The sequence below is a fragment of the Chiloscyllium punctatum genome, unplaced genomic scaffold (genome assembly GCF_047496795.1).
Source record: "Chiloscyllium punctatum isolate Juve2018m unplaced genomic scaffold, sChiPun1.3 scaffold_127, whole genome shotgun sequence".
In the NCBI taxonomy this organism is placed as follows: Eukaryota; Metazoa; Chordata; class Chondrichthyes; order Orectolobiformes; family Hemiscylliidae; genus Chiloscyllium; species Chiloscyllium punctatum.
The window spans coordinates 130,001-153,353 of NW_027309861.1; the positions used below are offsets into that span (position 1 = coordinate 130,001).

At 45.3% G+C, this 23,353-nt stretch overlaps 1 non-coding gene across 1 annotated transcript; it reads left to right on the plus strand.

Moving 5' to 3' along the window:
• The first annotated feature begins 16,316 nt into the window (after nt 1–16,316).
• Nucleotides 16,317–16,398, plus strand: trnas-acu (transfer RNA serine (anticodon ACU)). The gene has a single exon. It is a non-coding gene; the product is annotated as a tRNA-Ser (tRNA).
• The last annotated feature ends 6,955 nt before the right edge of the window (nt 16,399–23,353 follow it).

Below are 23,353 nucleotides of genomic sequence, written 5' to 3' on the forward strand. Positions count from 1 at the left end.
TGTGTGTGAGAGAGAGAGTGAGACTGTGTGTGTGTGAGAGAGAGTGAGACCAAGCCTCTGTGTGTGTGTGTGAGAGAGTGAGACCAAGCCTCTGTGTGTGTGTGAGAGAGAGTGAGACCAAGCCTCTGTGTGTGTGTGTGAGAGAGATTGAGACCAAGCCTCTGTGTGTGTGCGTGAGAGAGTGAGACCAAGCCTCTGTGTGTGTGTGAGAGAGAGTGAAACCAAGCCTCTGTGTGTGTGTGAGAGAGAGTGAGACCAAGCCTCTGTGTGCGTGTGTGAGAGAGTGAGACCAAGCCTCTGTGTGTGTGAGAGAGAGAGTGAGACCAAGCCTCTGTGTGTGTGTGTGAGAGATTGAGGCCAAGCCTCTGTGTGTGTTCGTGAGAGAGTGAGACCAAGCCTCTGTGTGTGTGAGAGAGAGAGTGAAACCAAGCCTCTGTGTGTGGGTGTGTGAGAGAGTGAGACTTTGTGTGTGATTCCATCGGAGTGCCCAGTTTCCGTGTCAGTGCTATCCCTCCATAATGTAACTGTGTATAAACCACGTGTTTATGTCCTTGTCCCAGTAATGATCCACTAAACTATACACTGTCCCTCACTCTCATTTACTCACACTCTCACACGTGTACACACACCCCCTCACACACCACATTCAGTCCCTCGCACACATGCCCTTTCACACGCTTGCAGACATCCACACCGACATGCACACAAACACACACACACGCAGTCACTCACAAATGCACACTCAAACATTTTCACACGCTCCATCACAATTTCTCTCTCACACTCACACACAAACATACACTCTCTCTCTGTCTCTCTGACATACACACACTTTCACTCACTCATTCTCTCTCTCTACACTCTCTCTCTCACACACTCGCTTCCACACACACTCTTACACACACACTCTCATATACACTTTCTGACACACTTACCCCACACACTCACATTCACCATCTCATACATGCTCACTTTCACACACTCACTCTCTCTCTCTCTCCAAAACTCTGTCTCTCTCACACACACTTGCAAAGTCACTCACACATGCCCTCTCTCTCACGTGCACACTCACTCTCGTTCACTTGTTCACACACTCTCTCTCACATGCACACACACTCGCATGCACTCACTCTTTCACATCCACTCACACACTTCCTCTCTCTCACTTTCACCCTTTCTTTCTCACACTCACACACACTCTCATGCATGAGCACATCATATCTCACACACGCTCACACACTTTCTCACTCACATGGGCACATTTTCTCTCTCTCATGCACGCACTTGCACACAGGCATTCTCTCTCTCTCACACACGCGCATTCTCTCTCTCGCACACTCATTCTCTCTCACACAAGCATTCTCTCACACACTCATTCTCTCTCACACACACTCATTCTCTCTCTCTCTCCCATACTCATTCTCTCTCTCACGCGCGCATTCTCTCTCACAGACACATTCTCTTTCACACTTATTCTCTCTCTCATGCACGCATTCTCTCTCACACACTTATTCTCTCTCATACACGCATTCTCTCTCTCTCACACACACTTTTTCTCTCTCACTCACCCATTCGCTCTCTCTCTCTCCCACACTGATTCTCTCTCTCACACACGCATTCTCTCTCTCACACGTGCATTCTATCTATCTCTCACGCACGCATTCTCTCACACACTCATTCTCTCTCTCGCACACTCATTCTCTCTCACACACTCATTCTCTCTCTCACTCACGCATTCGCTCTCTCTCTCTCCCATACTCATTCTCTCTCTCACGCACACATTCTCTCTCAAACACTCATTCTCTCTCTCACACACGCATTCTCTCTCTCAAACACTCATTCTCTCTCTCACGCACCCATTCTCTCTCTTGCACACTCATTCTCTCTCTCACACACTCATTCTCTCTCTCACTCACGCATTCGCTCTCTCTCTCCCACACTCATTCTCTTTCTCACGCGTGCATTCTCTCTCTCTCTCTCACAGACGCATTCTCTCTCACACTCATTCTCTCTCTCTCACACACGCATTCTTTCTCACACACGCATTCTCTCTCTTGCAAACTCGTTCGCTCTCACATACGCGCATTCTCTCTCTCGCACACACGCATTCTCTCTCTCGCACACACGCATTCTCTCTCTCTCACACACGCACATTCTCTCTCTCTCTCACATGCGTGCATTCTCTCTCTCTCGCACACACGCACTCTCTCTCTCACATACGTGCATTCTCTCTCTTGCACACACGCTTCTCTCTCTCACATACGTGCATTCACTCAAGCACACTCATTCTCTCTCGCACACATGCATTCTCGCTCTCTCTTGTACACGCATTCTCTCTCACGCACACACTCATTCTCTCTCTCTCACACACACGCATTCTTTCTCACACATGCATTCTCTCTCATGTACACTCATTCTCTCTCATACACGCATTCTCTCACACACACATTTTCTCTCTCGCACACACGCATTCTCTCTCACACATGCATTCTCTCTCTCACACATGCACGCATTCTCTCTCACACACATTTTCTCTCTCACACACACTCATTCTCTCTCTCACACACTCATTCTCTCTCTCACTCACGCATTCGCTCTCTCTCTCCCACACTCATTCTCTCTCTCACGCGTGCATTCTCTCTCTCTCTCACAGACGCATTCTCTCTCACACTCATTCTCTCTCTCTCACACACGCATTCTCGCTCTCTCTCGCACACGCATTCTTTCTCACACACGCATTCTCATTCTCTCTCACACATGCATTCTCTCTCTCACACATTTTCTCTCTCACACGCACGCATTCTCTCTCTCACACACACGCATTCTCTCTCATACACGCATTCTCTCTCTCTCACAAACGCATTTTCTCTCTCACACACACGCATTCCACATTTTCTCTCTCACACACACGCATTCCACATTGTCTCTCACACACACACGCATTCTCTCTCTCTCACACACACATTTTCTCTCTCACACACACGCATTCCACATTTTCTCTCTCACACACATGCATTCTCTCTCTCACACACACACGCATTCTCACTCACACACGCATTCTCTCTCACACACACATTTTCTCTCTCACACACACGCATTCTCTCTCTCTCACACACATTTTCTCTCTCAAACACACGCATTCCACATTCTCTCTCTCACACACGCATTCTCACTCACACACGCATTCTCTCTCACACACACATTTTCTCTCTCACACACGCTTTCTCTCTCTCTCACACACGCATTCTCTCTCTCACACACACACGCATTCTCTCTCTCTCACACACACGCATTCTCTCTCTCTCACACACACATTTTCTATCTCACAACCACGCATTCTCTCTCACACACATTCTCTCTCACACACACGCATTCTCTCTCTCACACACACGCATTCTCTCTCTCTCTCTCACACACATTTTCTCTCGCACACACATGCATTCCACATTCTCTCTCACACACACACGCATTCTCACTCACACACGCATTCTCACTCACACACATTCTCTCTCACACACACTCATTCTCTCTCTCTCACACACATTTTCTCTCTCGCACACACGCATTCTCTCTCTCACACACACATTCTCTCTCTCTCTCACACGCATTCTCTCTCGCACACACGCATTCTCTCTCACACACGCATTCTCTCTCACACACGCATTCTCTCTCACACACATGCATTCTCTCTCTCTGTGTCCCCCACTCTCTCTCTCCCCCACTCTCTCTGTGTCCCTCTCTCTCTCTGTGTCCCTCTCTCTCTCTGTGTCCCTCTCTCTCTCTCTGTGTCCCTCTCTCTCTCTCTCTGTCCCTCTCTCTGTATCCCTCACTCTCTCTTTCTCTGTCTGTCCCTCGGTCTCTCTATCACACTCTCTCCCTGTGTCCCACTCTCTCTCCCTGTGTCCGTCACTCTCTCCCTGTGTCCCACTTTCTCTCCCTGTGTCCATCATTCTCTCCCTGTGTCCCTCACTCTCTCTCTGTGTCCCTCTCTATCTTTCTCTCTCTGTCACTCTCTCTGTGTTCCTCTCTCTCTCTCTATGTATCCCGCTCTTTCTCTCAATCTCTCTCTGTTCCTGTCCCTCTCTCTCTGTCTCGGTCCCACTCTCACTGTCCCACTCTCACTGTCCCTCTCTCATTGTCTCTCTCTCTCTGCGTACCTCACTCTATCTCTGTCCCTCTCTCTCTGCGTACCTCACTCTATCTCTGTCCCTCTCTCTCTGCGTCCCTCACTCTCTCTCTCTGTCCCTCTCACTCCCTGTCCCTCACTCTCTCTCTCTCTCTCTCCCGGTCCCTCACTCTCTCTCCCTGTACCTCACTCTCTCTCCCTGTACCTCTCTCTCTCCGTCACTCTCTCTCTCTCCCTGTCCCCCCCTCTCTCTCTGTCCCCCTCTCTCTCTCCCTGTCCCTCTCTCTCTCTGTCCCTCTCTCTCCCTGTCCCTCACTCTCTCTCCCTCTATCTCACTCTCTCTCTCCCCGTCCCTCTCTCTCTCTCTCTGTCCCTCTCTCTCCCCCTGTCTCTCTCTCTCTCCCTGTCCCTCTCTCTCTCTCTCCCTGTCCCTCTCTCCCTCTCTCTCTCTCCCTGTCCCTCACTCTCTCTCACTCTCTCTGTCTCCCTCTCTCCCTCTCACCCTGTCCCTCTCTCTCCCTATCCCTCACTCTCTCTCCCTCTATCTCACTCTCTCTCTCCCTGTCCCTCACTCTCTCTCCCTCTATCTCACTCTCTCTCTCCCTGTCTCTCTCTCTCTCTCTCTCTCTCCCTGTCCTCCTCTCTCTCTCCCTGTCCCTCTCTCCCTCTCTCTCTCTGTCCCTTTCTCTCTCTCTCTCCCTGTCTCTCTCTCTCTCTCTCTCTCTCTCTGTCCCTCATGCTCTCTCTCTCTCCCTGTCTCTCTCTCTCTCCCTGTCTCTCCCTCTCTATCTCTCCCTGTCCCTCTCTCTCTCCCTGTATCTCTCTCTCTCTCCCTGTCCCTCTCTCTCCCTGTCCCTCTCTCTCTCCCTCCCTCTCTCTCTCCCTCTCTCTCTCTCCCTGTCCCTCTCTCTCTCTCTCTGTCCCTCTCTCTCTCTCTCTCCCTGTCTCTCTCTCTCTCCCTGTCTCTCTTTCTCCCTGTCCCACTCTCTCCCTGTCCCTCTCTCTCTCTCTCTCCCTGTCACTCTCTCTCTCTCTCTCACTGTCCCACTCCCCCTCTGTCTCTCTCTCCCTGTCCCTCTCTCTCTCTCTGTCCCTCTCCCCCCATCTCTCTCTCTCCCTGTCCCTCTCTCTCTCACTCTGTCTCTCTCCCCCCTCTCTCTCTCTCTCCCTGTCCCTCTCTCTCTCTCTCTGTCCCTCACTCTCTCCCTGTCTCTCTCTCTCTCTCTGTCCCTCACTCTCTCTCTCTGTCCCTCTCTCTCTCTCCCTGTCCCTCACTCTCTCTCCCTGTCCCTCACTCTCTCCCTGTCGCTCTCTCTCTCTCTCTCTGTCCCTCTCTCTCTCTCTCTGTCTCTCTCTCTCTCTCCCTGTCCCTCTCTCTCCCTGTCCCTCACTCTCTCCCTCTATCTCACTCTCTCTCTCCCTGTCCCTCTCTGTCTGTCCCTCTCTCTCTCCCTGTCTCTCTCTCTCTCCCTGTCCCTCTCTCTCTCTCTCCCTGTCCCTCTCTCCCTCTCTCTCTCTGTCCCTCTCTCTCTCTCTCTCTCCCTGTCCCTCGCTCTCTCTCCCTCTCTCTCTCTCTCCCTGTCCCTCTCTCTCTCCCTGTCCCTCACTCTCTCTCCCTCTATCTCACTCTCTCTCTCCCTGTCCCTCTCACTCTCTCCCTGTCCCTCTCTCTCTCTCTCTCTCCCCCTGTCTATCTCTCTCTCTCCCTGTCCCTCTCTCTCTCTGTTCCTCTCTCTCTCTCTCTCTCTCTCCCCTCTCTCTCTCTCTCTGTCCCTCTCTCTCTCTCCCTGTCCCTCTCTCTCTCTCCCTCACTCTCTCTCTCCCTGTCTCTCTCTCTCTCTCCCCCGTCCCTCTCTCTCTCTCCCTCCCTGTCCGTCTCTCTCTCACTGTCCCTCTCTCTCTATGTCTCTCTGTCTCTCTCTCTCTGTCCCTCTCCCCCCACTCTCTCTCTGTCCCTCTCTCTCTCCATATCCCTCTCTCTCTCTCCCTGTCCCTCTCTCTCTCTCTCTCTGTCCCTCTCCCCCTCACTCTCTCTCTGTCTCTCTCTCTCCCTGTCCCTCTCTCTCTCCCCCTCACTGTCTCTCTCTCTCCCTGTCCCTCTCTCTCTCCCTGTCCCTCACTCTCTCTCCCTGTCTCTCTCTCTCTCTGTCCCTCACTCTCTCTCCCTGTCCCTCTCTCTCTCTCTGTCCCTCTCTCTCTCTGTGTCCCTGTCCCTCACTCTCTCTCCCTCTATCTCACTCTCTCTCTCTCCCTGTCCCTCTCACTCTCTCTCTCCCTCTCTCTCTCTCTCTCTCTCCCTGTCCCTCTCTCTCTCCATATACCCCTCATTCGCCCTGTCCCTCTCTCTCTCTCTCTCTCTCTCTCTCTCTCTCTCTCTCTCTCTCTCTCTCTCTCTCTCTCTCTCTCACTCTCCCTGTCGCTCTCTCTCTCTCTCTCTCTGTGTGTCTGTCCCTCTCAGATAGCCCGGAGTAAGTTACATCCTGGAATCGAATCGCGGAGTTCAGAGTGGTTTATATACCGAATAACGGATAGCCTGGAGTGAGTTCCAGCCTGGAATCAAATCGCGGAGTTCAGAGTGGTTTATGTACAGAATAACAGATATCCCGGCGTGAGTTATAGCCTGGATTCAAATTGAGGGATTCAGAGTGGTTTATATACAGAATAACAGATAGCCCAGGTTGAGTTACAGCCTGGAATCTAATTGAGGGGTTCAGAGTGGTTTACATACAGAATAACAGATATCCCGGGGTGAGTTACAGCCTGGATTCTAATTGAGGGATTCAGAGTGGTTTATATACAAAATAACAGATAGCCCAGGTTGAGTTACAGCCTGGAATCTAATTGAGGGTTTCAGAGTGGTTTACATACAGAAGAACAGATAGTCCAGAGTGACTTACAGCCTGGAATCTAATTGAGGGGTTCAGGCCTGTTTATATACAGAATAACAGATAGCCCGGGGTGAGTTACAGCCTGGAATCTAATCAAGGGGTTCAGGCTGGTTTATGTGACAGAATAACAGTAATCCCGAGGTCAGTTAAAGCCTGGAATGTAATCGAGGGGTTCGGGGTGGTTTATATACAGAAAACAAATACCCTGGTGTGAGTTAAGGCATGGAATCTAATTGAGGAGTTAAGGCTTGTTTATATACAGAATATATATTCAGAATATATATTTCATATTCAGAATAACAGATGGCTCGGAGTGAGTTGCAGCCTGGAATCGAATCGCGGGGTTCAGGGTGATTTATATACAGAATAACAGATAGCCCAGAGTGAGATGCAGCCTGGAATCTAATCGCGGGGTTCAGGGTAGTTTATAAACAGAATAACAGATAGCCTGGAGTGAGTTACAGCTTGGAATTTAATCGCGGGGTTTAGGGTGGTTTATATACAGAATAACAGACAGCCCGGAGTGAGTTACAGCCTAGAATCAAATTGAGGTGTTCAGAGTGGGTTATATACAGAATAACAGATATCCCGGAGTGAGTTACAACTTGGAATCGAATCGAGGTGTTCAGGGTGGGTTGCATACAGAATAACAGATAGACTGGAGTGAGTTGCAAATTGCATTCAAATTGAGGGTATTGGGCAATTAATCGACAGAGCAACGGGATACGAGAGGAGAGAAAGCAGAGGAGAAATTACCCACCATGGACCAACTCAACAATGAGCTGAGCCAGACAGGATTCAAGTGCTTTATGTGGAGGTTTCTATGTGTTCTGAAAGATGGGACAGAAACAGGCAGATACCCACAGTTTCTATGATGTTACAGTCAAATATCTGAAAGACAGGGAATCCCTAAGCAGAGACGCAGAGTTAAACTCAGTTTAAACTCTCTCCATCACACACACACACCCACACATAGAAACTGAATATAATGTGGAGAAATGTCCATGTGCAGCACAGATTTCCAAACTAACTCAGTGACAGACCAAAACCCCGTTCTCTGCCCAGTCCCCACTTCCAGACCCAGGGAGGTTTTATCCCTGACCCAGGGCATGTTTCTGACTGGATATTATTACATTGTAACATGAAGGTACTGAGTGTAACAGTTTGCTACATCCTATCATGTCATCTATTTTACTGTCAGTGTTTTGTGAATTATATTGAAAACATTGGCAGGTGCAAGAGAATATTCTGGAAGGTGATTTGCAGTAAGAATAGAAAAAGCTGAATGTTTCTGTGTAAAATGATGAGAAATTCTGAAGCAGTATTGTTCAGATGCTACAGCTGATCATGTACATAAACATCAGTAAGTTAACATGATGGTAGTGCCAGCAGATTGGAGGACCAGTGATACATTGATCATTATTGAGATTAGATTGTGTTGGGAACATGAGTTTAACATGACAGGAAGTGGAATCAAATCAATGGGTTCAGGGTGGTTAATATACAGATTAACAGATAGCCCAGAGTGAGTTACAGTCTGGAATCGAATTGAGGGGTTCAGGCTTGTTTATATACAGATTAACAGATAGCCATGTGTGAGCAAATGCCTGGAACCTACTTGAGGAGTTCAGAGTGATTTAAATACAGAATAACAGATAGACCAGCGTGAGTTACAGCCTGGAATCTAATTGAGGGGTTCAGAGTGTTTTATATACAGAATAACAGATAGACCAGCATGTGTTACAGCCTGGATTCTAATTGAGGGTTTCAGGGTGGTTTATATACAGGATAACAGATATCCCGGTGTGAGTTAAAGCCTGGAATGTAATCGAGGGGTTCAGAGTGGTTAATATACAAAACACAGATACTCTGGAGTGAGTTAAGGCATGGAATATAATTGAGGGGTTCAGGCATGTTTATATACAGATTAAAAGATATCCCTGAGTGAGCTAATGCCCGGAACCTAATCGAGGAGTTCAGAGTGATTTATATACAGAATAGCAGATGCCACAGAATGAGATACAGACAGGAATCCAATCGAGGGGTTCAGGGTGGGTTGCATACAGAATAACAGATACTCTGGAGTGAGTTACAGCCTGGATTCAAATCGAGGTGTTCAGGGTGGGTCATATACAAAATATCAGATAGCCCAGAGTGAGTTACAGCCTGGAATCTAATCGAGGGGTTCAGGGGGTTAAAATACAGAATAACAGATAGCCTGGAGTGAGTTACAGATTGGAATCAAATCGAGGTGTTCAGGGTGGGTTACATACAGAATAACAGATAACAAGTAGTGAGTCACAAAATCGCGGAGTCATACAGTCCTAGAGATGTACAGCATGGAAACAGACCCTTTGGTCCAACCCGTCTATGCCGACCAGATATCCTAACCTACTCTAGTCTCTTTTTCAAGCACTTGGCCCATCTCCCTCCAAAACTTTCCCATTCACATATCCATCGAGCTGAATTTTAAATGTTGCAATTGTACTCCCTCCACCACTTCCTCTGACAGTTCATTGCATTCATGGACCACCCTCTGAGTGAACAAGTTGCCCCTTAGGTCTCTTCCATATCTTTCCCCTCTCACACTAAACCTCTGCCCTCTAGTTCTGGACTCCCCTACAGCGAGGAAAAGACTTTGTCTATTTCTTCTATCCATGCCCGTCTTGATTTTATAAACCTCGATAAAGTCACGCCTCAGCCTCTGATGCTCCAGGGAAAACAGCCCCAGCTTATTCAGCCTCTCCCCTTGGCTCAAATCCTCTGGTTTATGTCACAGAATAACAGAGAGCCCACAGTGAGTAACTGCCTGGAATCTAATTGAGGGGTTCAGAGTGGTTTATATACAGTATAACAGATAGCCCGGAGTGAGTTACAGCCTGGAATCTAATTGAGGGGTTCAGAGTGGTTTATATACAGAATAACAGTTAGGCCGGAGTGAGTGACAGCCTGGAATCTAATTGAGGGGTTCAGAGTGGTTTATATACAGAATAACTGATAGCCCACAGTGAGTAACTGCCTGGAATCTAATTGAGGGGTTCAGAGTGGTTTATATACAGAATAACAGAGAGCCCACAGTGAGTAACTGCCTGGAATCTAATTGAGGGGTTCAGAGTGGTTTATATACAGAATAACAGATAGCCCAGGGTGAGTTACAGCCTGGAATCTAATTGAGGGTTTCAGAGTGGTTTATATACAGAATAACAGATAGCCCGGGATGAGTTACAGCCTGGAATCTAATCAAGGGGTTCAGGCTGGTTTATGTGACAGAATAACAGTAATCCCGAGGTCAGTTAAAGCCTGGAATGTAATCGAGGGGTTCGGGGTGGTTTATATACAGAAAACAAATACCCTGGTGTGAGTTAAGGCATGGAATCTAATTGAGGAGTTAAGGCTTGTTTATATACAGAATATATATTCAGAATATATATTTCATATTCAGAATAACAGATGGCTCGGAGTGAGTTGCAGCCTGGAATCGAATCGCGGGGTTCAGGGTGATTTATATACAGAATAACAGATAGCCCAGAGTGAGATGCAGCCTGGAATCTAATCGCGGGGTTCAGGGTAGTTTATAAACAGAATAACAGATAGCCTGGAGTGAGTTACAGCTTGGAATTTAATCGCGGGGTTTAGGGTGGTTTATATACAGAATAACAGACAGCCCGGAGTGAGTTACAGCCTAGAATCAAATTGAGGTGTTCAGAGTGGGTTATATACAGAATAACAGATATCCCGGAGTGAGTTACAACTTGGAATCGAATCGAGGTGTTCAGGGTGGGTTGCATACAGAATAACAGATAGACTGGAGTGAGTTGCAAATTGCATTCAAATTGAGGGTATTGGGCAATTAATCGACAGAGCAACGGGATACGAGAGGAGAGAAAGCAGAGGAGAAATTACCCACCATGGACCAACTCAACAATGAGCTGAGCCAGACAGGATTCAAGTGCTTTATGTGGAGGTTTCTATGTGTTCTGAAAGATGGGACAGAAACAGGCAGATACCCACAGTTTCTATGATGTTACAGTCAAATATCTGAAAGACAGGGAATCCCTAAGCAGAGACGCAGAGTTAAACTCAGTTTAAACTCTCTCCATCACACACACACACCCACACATAGAAACTGAATATAATGTGGAGAAATGTCCATGTGCAGCACAGATTTCCAAACTAACTCAGTGACAGACCAAAACCCCGTTCTCTGCCCAGTCCCCACTTCCAGACCCAGGGAGGTTTTATCCCTGACCCAGGGCATGTTTCTGACTGGATATTATTACATTGTAACATGAAGGTACTGAGTGTAACAGTTTGCTACATCCTATCATGTCATCTATTTTGCTGTCAGTGTTTTGTGAATTATATTGAAAACATTGGCAGGTGCAAGAGAATATTCTGGAAGGTGATTTGCAGTAAGAATAGAAAAAGCTGAATGTTTCTGTGTAAAATGATGAGAAATTCTGAAGCAGTATTGTTCAGATGCTACAGCTGATCATGTACGTAAACATCAGTAAGTTAACATGATGGTAGTGCCAGCAGATTGGAGGACCAGTGATACATTGATCATTATTGAGATTAGATTGTGTTGGGAACATGAGTTTAACATGACAGGAAGTGGAATCAAATCAATGGGTTCAGGGTGGTTAATATACAGATTAACAGATAGCCCAGAGTGAGTTACAGTCTGGAATCGAATTGAGGGGTTCAGGCTTGTTTATATACAGATTAACAGATAGCCATGTGTGAGCAAATGCCTGGAACCTACTTGAGGAGTTCAGAGTGATTTAAATACAGAATAACAGATAGACCAGCGTGAGTTACAGCCTGGAATCTAATTGAGGGGTTCAGAGTGTTTTATATACAGAATAACAGATAGACCAGCATGTGTTACAGCCTGGATTCTAATTGAGGGTTTCAGGGTGGTTTATATACAGGATAACAGATATCCCGGTGTGAGTTAAAGCCTGGAATGTAATCGAGGGGTTCAGAGTGGTTAATATACAAAACACAGATACTCTGGAGTGAGTTAAGGCATGGAATATAATTGAGGGGTTCAGGCATGTTTATATACAGATTAAAAGATATCCCTGAGTGAGCTAATGCCCGGAACCTAATCGAGGAGTTCAGAGTGATTTATATACAGAATAGCAGATGCCACAGAATGAGATACAGACAGGAATCCAATCGAGGGGTTCAGGGTGGGTTGCATACAGAATAACAGATACTCTGGAGTGAGTTACAGCCTGGATTCAAATCGAGGTGTTCAGGGTGGGTCATATACAAAATATCAGATAGCCCAGAGTGAGTTACAGCCTGGAATCTAATCGAGGGGTTCAGGGGGTTAAAATACAGAATAACAGATAGCCTGGAGTGAGTTACAGATTGGAATCAAATCGAGGTGTTCAGGGTGGGTTACATACAGAATAACAGATAACAAGTAGTGAGTCACAAAATCGCGGAGTCATACAGTCCTAGAGATGTACAGCATGGAAACAGACCCTTTGGTCCAACCCGTCTATGCCGACCAGATATCCTAACCTACTCTAGTCTCTTTTTCAAGCACTTGGCCCATCTCCCTCCAAAACTTTCCCATTCACATATCCATCGAGCTGAATTTTAAATGTTGCAATTGTACTCCCTCCACCACTTCCTCTGACAGTTCATTGCATTCATGGACCACCCTCTGAGTGAACAAGTTGCCCCTTAGGTCTCTTCCATATCTTTCCCCTCTCACACTAAACCTCTGCCCTCTAGTTCTGGACTCCCCTACAGCGAGGAAAAGACTTTGTCTATTTCTTCTATCCATGCCCGTCTTGATTTTATAAACCTCGATAAAGTCACGCCTCAGCCTCTGATGCTCCAGGGAAAACAGCCCCAGCTTATTCAGCCTCTCCCCTTGGCTCAAATCCTCTGGTTTATGTCACAGAATAACAGAGAGCCCACAGTGAGTAACTGCCTGGAATCTAATTGAGGGGTTCAGAGTGGTTTATATACAGTATAACAGATAGCCCGGAGTGAGTTACAGCCTGGAATCTAATTGAGGGGTTCAGAGTGGTTTATATACAGAATAACAGTTAGGCCGGAGTGAGTGACAGCCTGGAATCTAATTGAGGGGTTCAGAGTGGTTTATATACAGAATAACTGATAGCCCACAGTGAGTAACTGCCTGGAATCTAATTGAGGGGTTCAGAGTGGTTTATATACAGAATAACAGAGAGCCCACAGTGAGTAACTGCCTGGAATCTAATTGAGGGGTTCAGAGTGGTTTATATACAGAATAACAGATAGCCCAGGGTGAGTTACAGCCTGGAATCTAATTGAGGGTTTCAGAGTGGTTTATATACAGAATAACAGATAGCCCGGGGTTAGTTACAGCCTGGAATCTAATTGAGGGGTTCAGAGCTGTTTATATACAGAATAACAGATATCCCAGTGTGAGTTACAGCCTGGAATCTATTTGAGGGGTTCAGAGTGGTTAATATACGGTGGCCTTTGGTGATGGCATTTACTGTCCAGAACCAGTCTGTACTGGAATGACGGGAGACACACTATGAAGTATTTGAACTTCAGTCACCTTTAGAAATAGCTGAGACTGACTCAGGACACGGGGATATGGAGATGTTGGCCTTACAAACCTTTCAGACATCCCGTGGAAGAATAAAGGAAGTGATGGATAATTTTCGTCTCCATGGAGACGATGTTCATGAACTGGATAGATAGTAATTAACCTTATTGGAGTTTTTAAATAGAGACGTCGTATTTAAAAAGCAAAGAGTTCATAGTGTAAAAGTAAAATTTGTAGTTCACCCTCAGTGGGAACATTGTGTGTAATCCTTGTCCTCATTCTCCACCAAAAGCATGTAAAGAAGTGAGAAAGGGCACAGACGCTGTTTCCTGGATAGCAAGATATAAGAAAGCCAAGTGACGTTGTTTACTAAGACATAAGAATATCAGAAAAGATACAACCGGTTTCATCGGGATGATAGAAAGAATGACGGAGTTTATTCACGAGATTTGGAAATGCTGGAGCAAAAACACGCAAATATGATGTAAACAAATGAGATTTTCACATAACGCGAGGTTTGAATGAGTAAATCGGGGAAAGTCCCTCTTTCGAGTGAATCAATAACTATCGTTTGAGCTTGAAAACCATTAGGGAATGATTAAGAAAAGTTTGGATGAGAGTTTCTTCCACGCAATAGAGTTATTTAAATCGTGAACGACTTTACAGAAGTAAAACGTAGAAGCTGACTTCAGAGTGGTTTAAAAGATACACGAAAAAACGTACAAGGAGAGAATTTACCATTGAGTGAAAGTCAGTATGGTTGCGTAACAATTTCGAATTTGTTGACTTCAGACACAAAGATATTTCATGAACACGTAAAACTGAATAAGACTGAGTATAACAAGTTCATGGATTGGTAAGGTGTGGCGTATTATTCAAGGTGAAACTCGGTAAATGGCGCTGATGTCCTAAAATAACTGCAGACAGAAGTGATATCCTAATGACTAGGAATTGAATCGTCACTTGGAGATGCAACACCTACTTTAAAGATTTGACCACATTCACATGATGTTATGTACATTTCGTACATTCTTAACTCCACCCAAGAAATCCACCAAGAAGACTGGGTCCTTTTGTATTGTTAACCCTCTGTACTTCTCTGCAGCACGCCAGTTAAGATAAAATATGCTCACACCAAAATTCAGTTCAATACAATATTCAAACGGTCCTATGTGATTTCTTTTTTTTTATTATTGCAGCAACCTTTGTGAGTTTGTAAAAAACTGTGTAACATGAAATCAGTTCAACTTCTATTTTCCCAGAATTTAAAATAGTGCACATGAGAAACGTTATCCAACTGGTGAAAAATCACCTTCGGCTCTCTCTCCACATAGTCTCTTCACGTTTTAGATACTTGCAGTATGTTTGTTGATCAAGGAGTCATTATCCAGAAAAGGTTGTTTCTCAATCCACAAACACGGGTATTTTCCCATAAACTTGGCTTTGCTCAATATCACCTTCTGTCCGTACCCCTCAACACGACGACAAATTGAAGCTGCTCCATGTGAGGCTCAAAATTAAAACTTCGGCACAGCACAGCCCACTATACTGGAACAGAGATACCGTGCACTGGTCACCTTCAGCACAGGAGCAACACATTAATGCTTACCTCCACATTCCTGGTTTTACCTTAACGTTTGGGAAACCGAGTTTCTCTGATTCCATGGCAAGTAACGGGGATTATATTATCATCTTCAACAGTGGTTCTGTCCCCGAGTGAGGAAAGTGGTGAGGTACTCATTGTAAAGATGGATAGATTGATGAAATGTACAATTTCATCTTTTGCCTTCATTAACTCATGAGCTTTTTATTTTGTTTTGCATCTGTAGAAATCTTAAAATCTTCATCTTGAACAGACTCAATGACAGATCTCCATTGTGTCTCTGGCATCGAATTTCATAGTGCAAACTCCCTCTGAATTCTTCCACCGCATTCCGCTGTTTGGGAAGTGTTCCTGTTGTGGGAAATGCACTTCCCCGTGTGTCACGTGCTGCTCCCCGCATGCGCTCTGGCACTGCACTCATTTTCCTTCTGACACTTGCTCACTGTGTTGCTGTGATCATACAGTGACTTGGTGTCGCACGCCCAGGAAAATGATACGCATCAAGGTTTTTGCATTGTTGAGATCAATTGTCAGTTTAGCCTTATTTTGGATTTTGAAATTGTCTGTTCTGTACACAAGTGCGTGTCAAAAACATCTGAGTGGAAGTTAGGTCTTCGGAATAATGACATTGAGCACTATGCACTCTCCTCCAGTCTGGAAAACAATTCCTCACAGGCAATTTAATAGACAATAGACAGTCGGTGCAGGAGTGGGCCATTCTGCCCTTCGAGCCAGCACCACCATTCATTATGGTCATGCCCTGAACATCCTCAGTCAGTATCCTGTTCCTGCCTTATCCCCATAACCCTTGATTCCACTATCCTTAAGAGCTCTATCCAACTCTTTATTGAAAGAACACCTCCTGCTGTCTCGGGTTCTTCATTCCGTTGACTTCAAATTTCACAGAATTCAACAGACCTTGTTACATAGTCATTTCCTCATTTTTGTTCAGATCACTGTGTGCACAGTGTGACAGTGGGAGTGCACTTGCCCCACAACCCAGGGGTCAGACCATAGTCTTGGAACCGGACTGTATTATTTGTCATTTCACCAACACCAGGGAGAAATATCTGCTGCTCTGCATAATTTACGAAATTCAATTATACATAAGGTCAGAGCTTTTTGAGCATCTGTGATGTGGTGGCCGAGAGGTTAAGGCGATGGATTACTAATCCATTGTGCTCTGCACGCGTGGATTCGAGTCCCACTGTCATCAACGGCTTTCAACGGTGCGGTTTTTCAGCTGTCGCATTGAAACTGGAACTCCAACGGTCAGTTTATATGCATTGTCGCTATTACAAAATCTCAAGGGATAGTTTGCGCCGTTTGACTAAACTGCATTGAAATCTAGTTTGCTTTGGGATAATGAAAAGGAGCGCGATTTTCTTTTTCAAGTCAAGCTGCTGTTAACGTTTTTTCGTATGAGAGCTGCGAAATGCATGTTTATGCAAAGGGAATCTTAATGAATGTTTTGTCAGATGAAATCTGGAGGAAGTTGAGTGGAAGTAATTCATCCTGGTGAGAAGAGCACAGCGAAACAGCACAAAATAATGGAGATATTTCAAAAGGGGCAGGGCGTGGGTGTAGGGGCACTGAGAACTGGCTGTAAATGCACAGTGGAGAATTGCCGCTGTGGGTGCCGTGCATGGGCACGGAGAGACTTACACATTGGTCTCGCCCTCGCCCCTTGCTCTCGCCGTTGATGAATGCTGGACATAAGGCACAGATAAACACAAGATGTGGGAAGCAAGCTCCCTCTCGTTATGCACACACTGGATGCATCACATTGAACTATGAACAACTGGAGAAATCAGCATGTTACCTATAGGGATTGAAACTAAACTGTGGATCATTAACCGCAGATTCATGGAACATAAACATGAAAAATGATTTAAAATGTAGGGTGGAGGGTTGCTTCGCTGAGCTGTAACTTTGATATCCAGACGTTTCATTACTTGGCTAGGTAACATCATCATCAGTGGCGACCTCCAATTGAAGCAAAGCCGTTGTCTCCTGCTTTCTATTTATATTTTTCTTCTCGATGGGGTTCCTGGGGTTTGTGGTGATGTCATTTCCTGTTCGTTTTCTGATGGGTTGATAGATGGCATCTAGATCTAAGTGTTTGTTTATGGCATTGTGGTTGAAGTGCCAGGTCTCTAGGAATTCTCTGGCATGTCTTTGCTTAGCCTGTTCCAGGATAGATGTGTTGTCCCAGTCGAAATAGTGGTATTTTTAATCAGTGTGTAGGGCTACGAAGGAGAGAAGGTCGTGTCTTTTTGTGGCGAGCTGGTGTTCGTATATCCTGGTGGCTAACTTTCTTCCTGTTTGTCTTACGTAGTGTTGGTGGCAATCCTTGCATGGAACCTTGTAGATGACGTTGGTTTTGTCCATGGGTTGAACTGTGTCTTTTAAGTTTGTTAGTTTTTGTTTGAGAGTGTTGGTGGATTTGTGTACTACTAGGATTCCGAGGGGTCTGAATAGTCTGGCTGTCATTTCTGAAACTTCTTCGATGTATGGTAAGGTAGTTAAGGTTTCTGGCTGTGTTTGGTCTGCTTGTCGTGGTTTGTTCTTGAGGAATCTGCGAACTGTATTTTTTGAGAATCTATTCTTCTCGAATACGTTGTATAGGTGGTTCTCCTCTGTTTTCCGAAGTTCGTCTGTGCTGCAGTGTGTGGTGGCTCGTTGGAATAGTGTTCTGACACAGCTTCGTTTGTGTGTGTTGGGATGGTTGCTGGTGTAGTTAAGTATTTGGTCAGTGTTTGTCGGTTTTCTGTATACTTAGGTTTGTAGTTCTCCGTTGTCCTTTCTTTCTACTGTGACGTTCAGGAATGTGAGTTTGTTGTCGGTTTCTTCCTCCTTGGTGAACTTTATGCCTGTGAAGGTGTTGTTGATGATGTCAAATGTCTCTTCTATCTTGTTTTGTTTTGTGATGACAAAGGTGCCATCTACGTAGCGGACCCAGATTTTTGGTTTGATTGTTGGTCGGGCTGTTTGTTCTCGTCTTTGCATTACCGCCTCTGCTATGAATCCTGACAGCGGAGATTCCATGGGTGTGCCGTTGGTTTGTTTGTAGACGATGTTGTTGAAAGTGAGGTGGGTGGTGAGGCACAGGTCCACTAGCTTCATGATGTTTTCGTTGGTAATGTGATTGATGGTGGTTGGTGTCTGTGATGGTCTCTTCTAAAAGTGTGGTAAGTGTTTCCTTTGCCAGGTCGATGTTGATGAAGGTGAACAGTGCTGTTATGTCGAATGAGATCATTGCTTCTTCTTCCTCTATTTTGGTGTTTTTGATATTTTTTAGGAATTCCTGGGTGGAGTGGATGGAGTGCTGTGACTCTTCTATGAGGTATTTCAGTCTTGCGTGTAGTTCTTTGGCCCGCCTGTAAGTTGGTGTTCCGGGTAATGAGACTATGGGTCTGAGGGGGGCTCCTGGTTTATGTATTTTTGGTAGTCCGGTTCGACTTGGGAAAAACCTTGATCCTGGGACAGTCTAAGCAAAGACATGCCAGAGAATTCCCAAAGGCCTGGCACTCCAACCACAACGCCATAAACAAACACATAGATCTACATGCCATCTGTCAACCCCGCAGAAAACGAACAGGAAATGACATCACCACAAACCGCAGGAACCCCATCCAGGAGAAAGATATAAATAGAAAGCAAGAGACAACAGCTTCGCTTCACATGGAGGTCGCCACTGATGGTGTTACCTCGCCAGGTAATGAAACATCTGGATGTCAAACCTCCAGCTCCGCAAGCAAACCTATACCCTAAACCTCAACCTGAGTTACAAACCTTCACAATCCTTGCGATTTAAAGTGTCTGTACGCATATCAGTAATAGACTTTTCGATATAATACCCGTCTGGTTGAAAGAAGAAGACACCACATTTCAAGATGGATGACAACGTTTCCAATGTTGTTTTGAAATTGAGATCTATTTGATCATTTTACGCAGTGAACAAGTTCATTTTAAATAATGCAAACCACATTCTCTCACCTGGAATAAACGTGTGATTTGAATACAAACATTGTCCTTGCTAACTCGCAGTTACTCAACATGAAAAATAGGATGTAATTTTTATTAAGCATACATCAATTAGCACCATTATCTTATTTCGGATTGACTGCAGTATGCACATGCGAAATAAGGTTTAAGAAAGAATGACTTTTGGAAATAATGATTCGGTGGTGACTAAAAATAATATTAGGTTCTCATGATGTGGATATTCCACCAATGGGTCCAGTGGTGGGGATGTTCAGTGGGCAGTATTTCTATGATGGTATAGACGTATGTGAGCTGCCAGGGATGGGAGCTCCCACTTCATTTGGAGCAGCGTCTTTTGACGTGAACCAGGGAGTATTGTGACATCAGTCTGGGAGTTCCAACCAGACCTGGAGCAGCTTCCATTGACATGGAGCAGCAGGGAGCATTGAGGCATCAGGCTGGGAGTTCCAAACACAACTGGAGCAGCTTCTGTTGACATGGAGCAACAGGGAGCATTGGAACCTCCGAATGCAAGATCTAACCTCATTTGGAGCAGCTCCAGTTGACATGGCGCAAGAAGCTTTGCGACATCCGTCTGGGAGTTCCACTCTCACCTGGAGCAGCTTTTAATGACATGTAGCAGCAGGGAGCTTTGGGACAGCAGAGTGATACACCCAACCTCAACTGGACTGCTTCTCTTGACATGGAGGAGGGAACATTGGGACATCAGACTGGGAGCTCCAACCTCACAAGGACCAGCTTTTAGTGACATTTAACAGCTGGGAGCATTGGGACATCAGAGTGGTAGGTCTAACCTCAACTGCATCACTGGTAGTGACATGGAACAGGGAGCATTGGGACATCAAACTGGGAGCTCCAACCTCAAGAAGAGCAGCTTCTATTGACATGGAGCAGCAAGGAGCATTGGAACGTCAGGTTGGGAGCTCCAACAGCACCTGGAGCAGCTTGTATTTACATGGAAGAGGAGGAAGGATTGGGACATTAGGTTGGGGGAAAAGGATATTCAACTATTTTAATCTAAAGTAAAATATGTTTCAACACCTCAGATGTTAATTGATTTATGAAGAATCTTTCCCGGGAAAATAATTAATTCTTTAGATAGTAAAGACAAGTCCTGTAAATATTCAACTCAGGAAAACGCATTGGTACAGAGAAAAATGGGAGTGATGTTTCATGTCTTTGTCTTTTCATTTCTGGCCAACTCTGCACTGGATTATGTCATCGGAAGGACGTTTTCACTCATTTCCTGCAAATTCGGACAGGTCATTAACGTTATCTAAAGATAAAAATTAATGGGAATATGCGATGTTATGATTAGGCTGGAATTTACCTCAAATTATGGTGAAAACGCAGAAAAGTCAGTTGCAATTTCCAAGATCGGCAGTGACCTCATTGATTGGCTGATCAGATTGTGAATGCTCGTTGTTTTGAGGACAATTTGAAGTGAATCAATGATGGTGATTATCTTTGTTCTTTGTTCACCTTGTGACTGTTACTGTTATTGCTCATGTCCTTGTTAACACCACAGCTCTGCAGCGTGTAAACTTTCAGCTGTGCATCTGGTCAGTGGTAAAACCATTCTTATACCTGGCTCTGGATCAGGCAGTTGGATGTTCGACTTTTACATTGCGCAAGCGCATTGTGGAGATTCATCACAAATCCAACCTCATCACTTTTGTTATGCTGAGGTGGATAATATTTGAAATTTTCATCTCTACGAACGAAAGTTCTTTCACTGTCTTCGATCAGTTAAACATTACCAAGAGCTATCAGAGTAAAAATCACAGAGCACCTGATTGTATTGAACAGACGTATTTGGAAGCACCAGTGTTCCATGCACTGCTTCTTCATCAGGTGTTTGTCAACTGTTGGAATCTAAAATGGCTTTGTGTGATTATTAAATGTATCCACCCCAGTCCAACACCAACACCTCCACGTCATGGGTACCGTCGACACCACGAACGGTCGGTTAAAGTCCAGATGATTAGATTAGATTAGATTAGATTACTTACAGCGTGGAAACAGGCCCTTCGGCCCAACAAGTCCACACCGCCCGGCCGAAGCGTAACCCAACCATACCCCTACATCTACATCTACCCCTTACCTAACACTACGGGCAATTTAGCATGGCCAATTCACCTGACCTGCACATCTTTGGACTGTGGGAGGAAACCGGAGCACCCGGAGGAAACCCACGCAGACACAGGGAGAATGTGCAAACTCCACACAGTCAGTCGCCAGTCAGTCTTCCAAAAGATCGCGCATATTGACACACATACCAAGTTTCTGCAGAAAAACACCACCTGATGAAGGAGCGGCTCCCTGGAACTTAGTGCTTCCAAATAAACCTGCTGGACTCTGCCCTGATATTGTGTAATTTTTACCTTTGTCTACTCAACTCAAACACTGGCACTTCCATATCATAGACAACATCAGTAATGTCCCAGCGCCGTCAGAGAAGGCAATCCTGGAATAGCCCAATACATTGCTCATAGGGACGTTTCGTTTTTAGAAACCAACGCACTTAATCGCTGCAGCTCCGATGGATGAAAAGACAGAAAAGAAATAGCTGAGACTCAGTTTTGACAATATTTTGAAATTCTTTGGAAAGTGGAATCAGAGGAGAATGAAGGATTAACTGTCTGACTGTGCAGAGAGAGGGAAGGCACTTTTCACTTCTTTGATGAGCTGGGGTTTTGACTGATCTAAGGCATGAAACAGATTCCTGGTAGAGCTGCGCTCTCTGCATCAGGAACAAGAAGTCCTGATTTCCTGAATGGTAATGAAACCCAGGCCACTCAGTTAAATCGCTGAATACTAACCACTAGACCACCAGGGATGAGGGCAGAAGCCGTTGCACCGTTTCTTCATAACACAGTTTTTGGAATTATGTCACTGCAGATATGTTTCCCCTCAAAAATGATTGAATTATGGAGTGTTTACAGCACAGAACCGGGTCCCTTCATCTTGTTTCCCAGCAGTTGGTCTGTAACCTTTTGAACTCTGACGTTTCACCTGAATGCTAATTTCTCTGGAACGTTTTAATCTCGTAAAACATAATAAGTGGGATTAAAGTTTAAGATGGGAACTGAACCCCATTTTTACCCATAGACTGAAGCACGCAGACACATTTCCCCTAGTGTGACACAGGCCTTGGGAGAAAACAAGCAGAAAGTAAGATTTCACCGACTTGTCTGATGTTGTCCCATTTCTGAGTTCAACACCAATGTCTGGTTACAGTAAAGAAAGGAAGCATTCAGCCCCTCCCGTCCCAGGGTTCCTTGCCCATTGTTTCCCCATTACTCTGTAGTTTATACTGCCTCACCTCGTTCTTGCTGCCAAACTTGATCACTGCCCACGCCCGCTATTTCCTGTCCTGCCAAACGGTTTGCCTCAAGTTCTTGGAATGAAAAACAGGAATGGACTATTTCAAGCACTTTTCTAGTTTACAAGGACAGTGTTATCACCACTGAGCAAGCACAGTGCCAGCTCAGAGAGACGGTCTCATCCTTTAGAAACTGAAATGCAAAGATGATTGGATAGCCTCAGTATTGTAAACCAACCAACAAGACCGGAATACGGCCGAGGGGATCACGCACAGAAGGATGGGAGAATAGAATGGCGTATTTCTTGGTGTCCAGGGTGATTTTAACAGAAATCTTCCCTGGTAGTATAGTGATGCGGATTCAGTGATTTCACTGTCATGGCTTGATAAAGGTTAACGTGTACAGTAATCAATATGAAATACGGCTTGATATTTCGAAGCAGAATGATGTGCAGCAGACAGAATCGTTTCACTGCATGAACTAATAAGAGAGCTCAGAAGAGCCAGGAGGAGACATGAGAGCCAGGAGGAAACATTAGAAGTTGTTGGCGGATAGGATCAGGGTTAACCCGAAGGCTTTCCATAGGTATGTCAGGAATAAAAGAATGACGAGAGTTAAATTAGGGCCAATCAAGAATAATGGTGGGAAGTTGTGTGTGGAGTCAGAGGAGACATGGGAAACACTAAATAAATATTTTTCGACAGTGTTCACTATATAAAATGAAAATGTTGGCGAGGAGGATACAGAGATACTTGCATCTCGACTCGAAGAGATTGAGGTTCACAAGGAAGAGGTATTAGAAATACTGTAGAGTGTGAAAATAGACAAGTCTTCTGG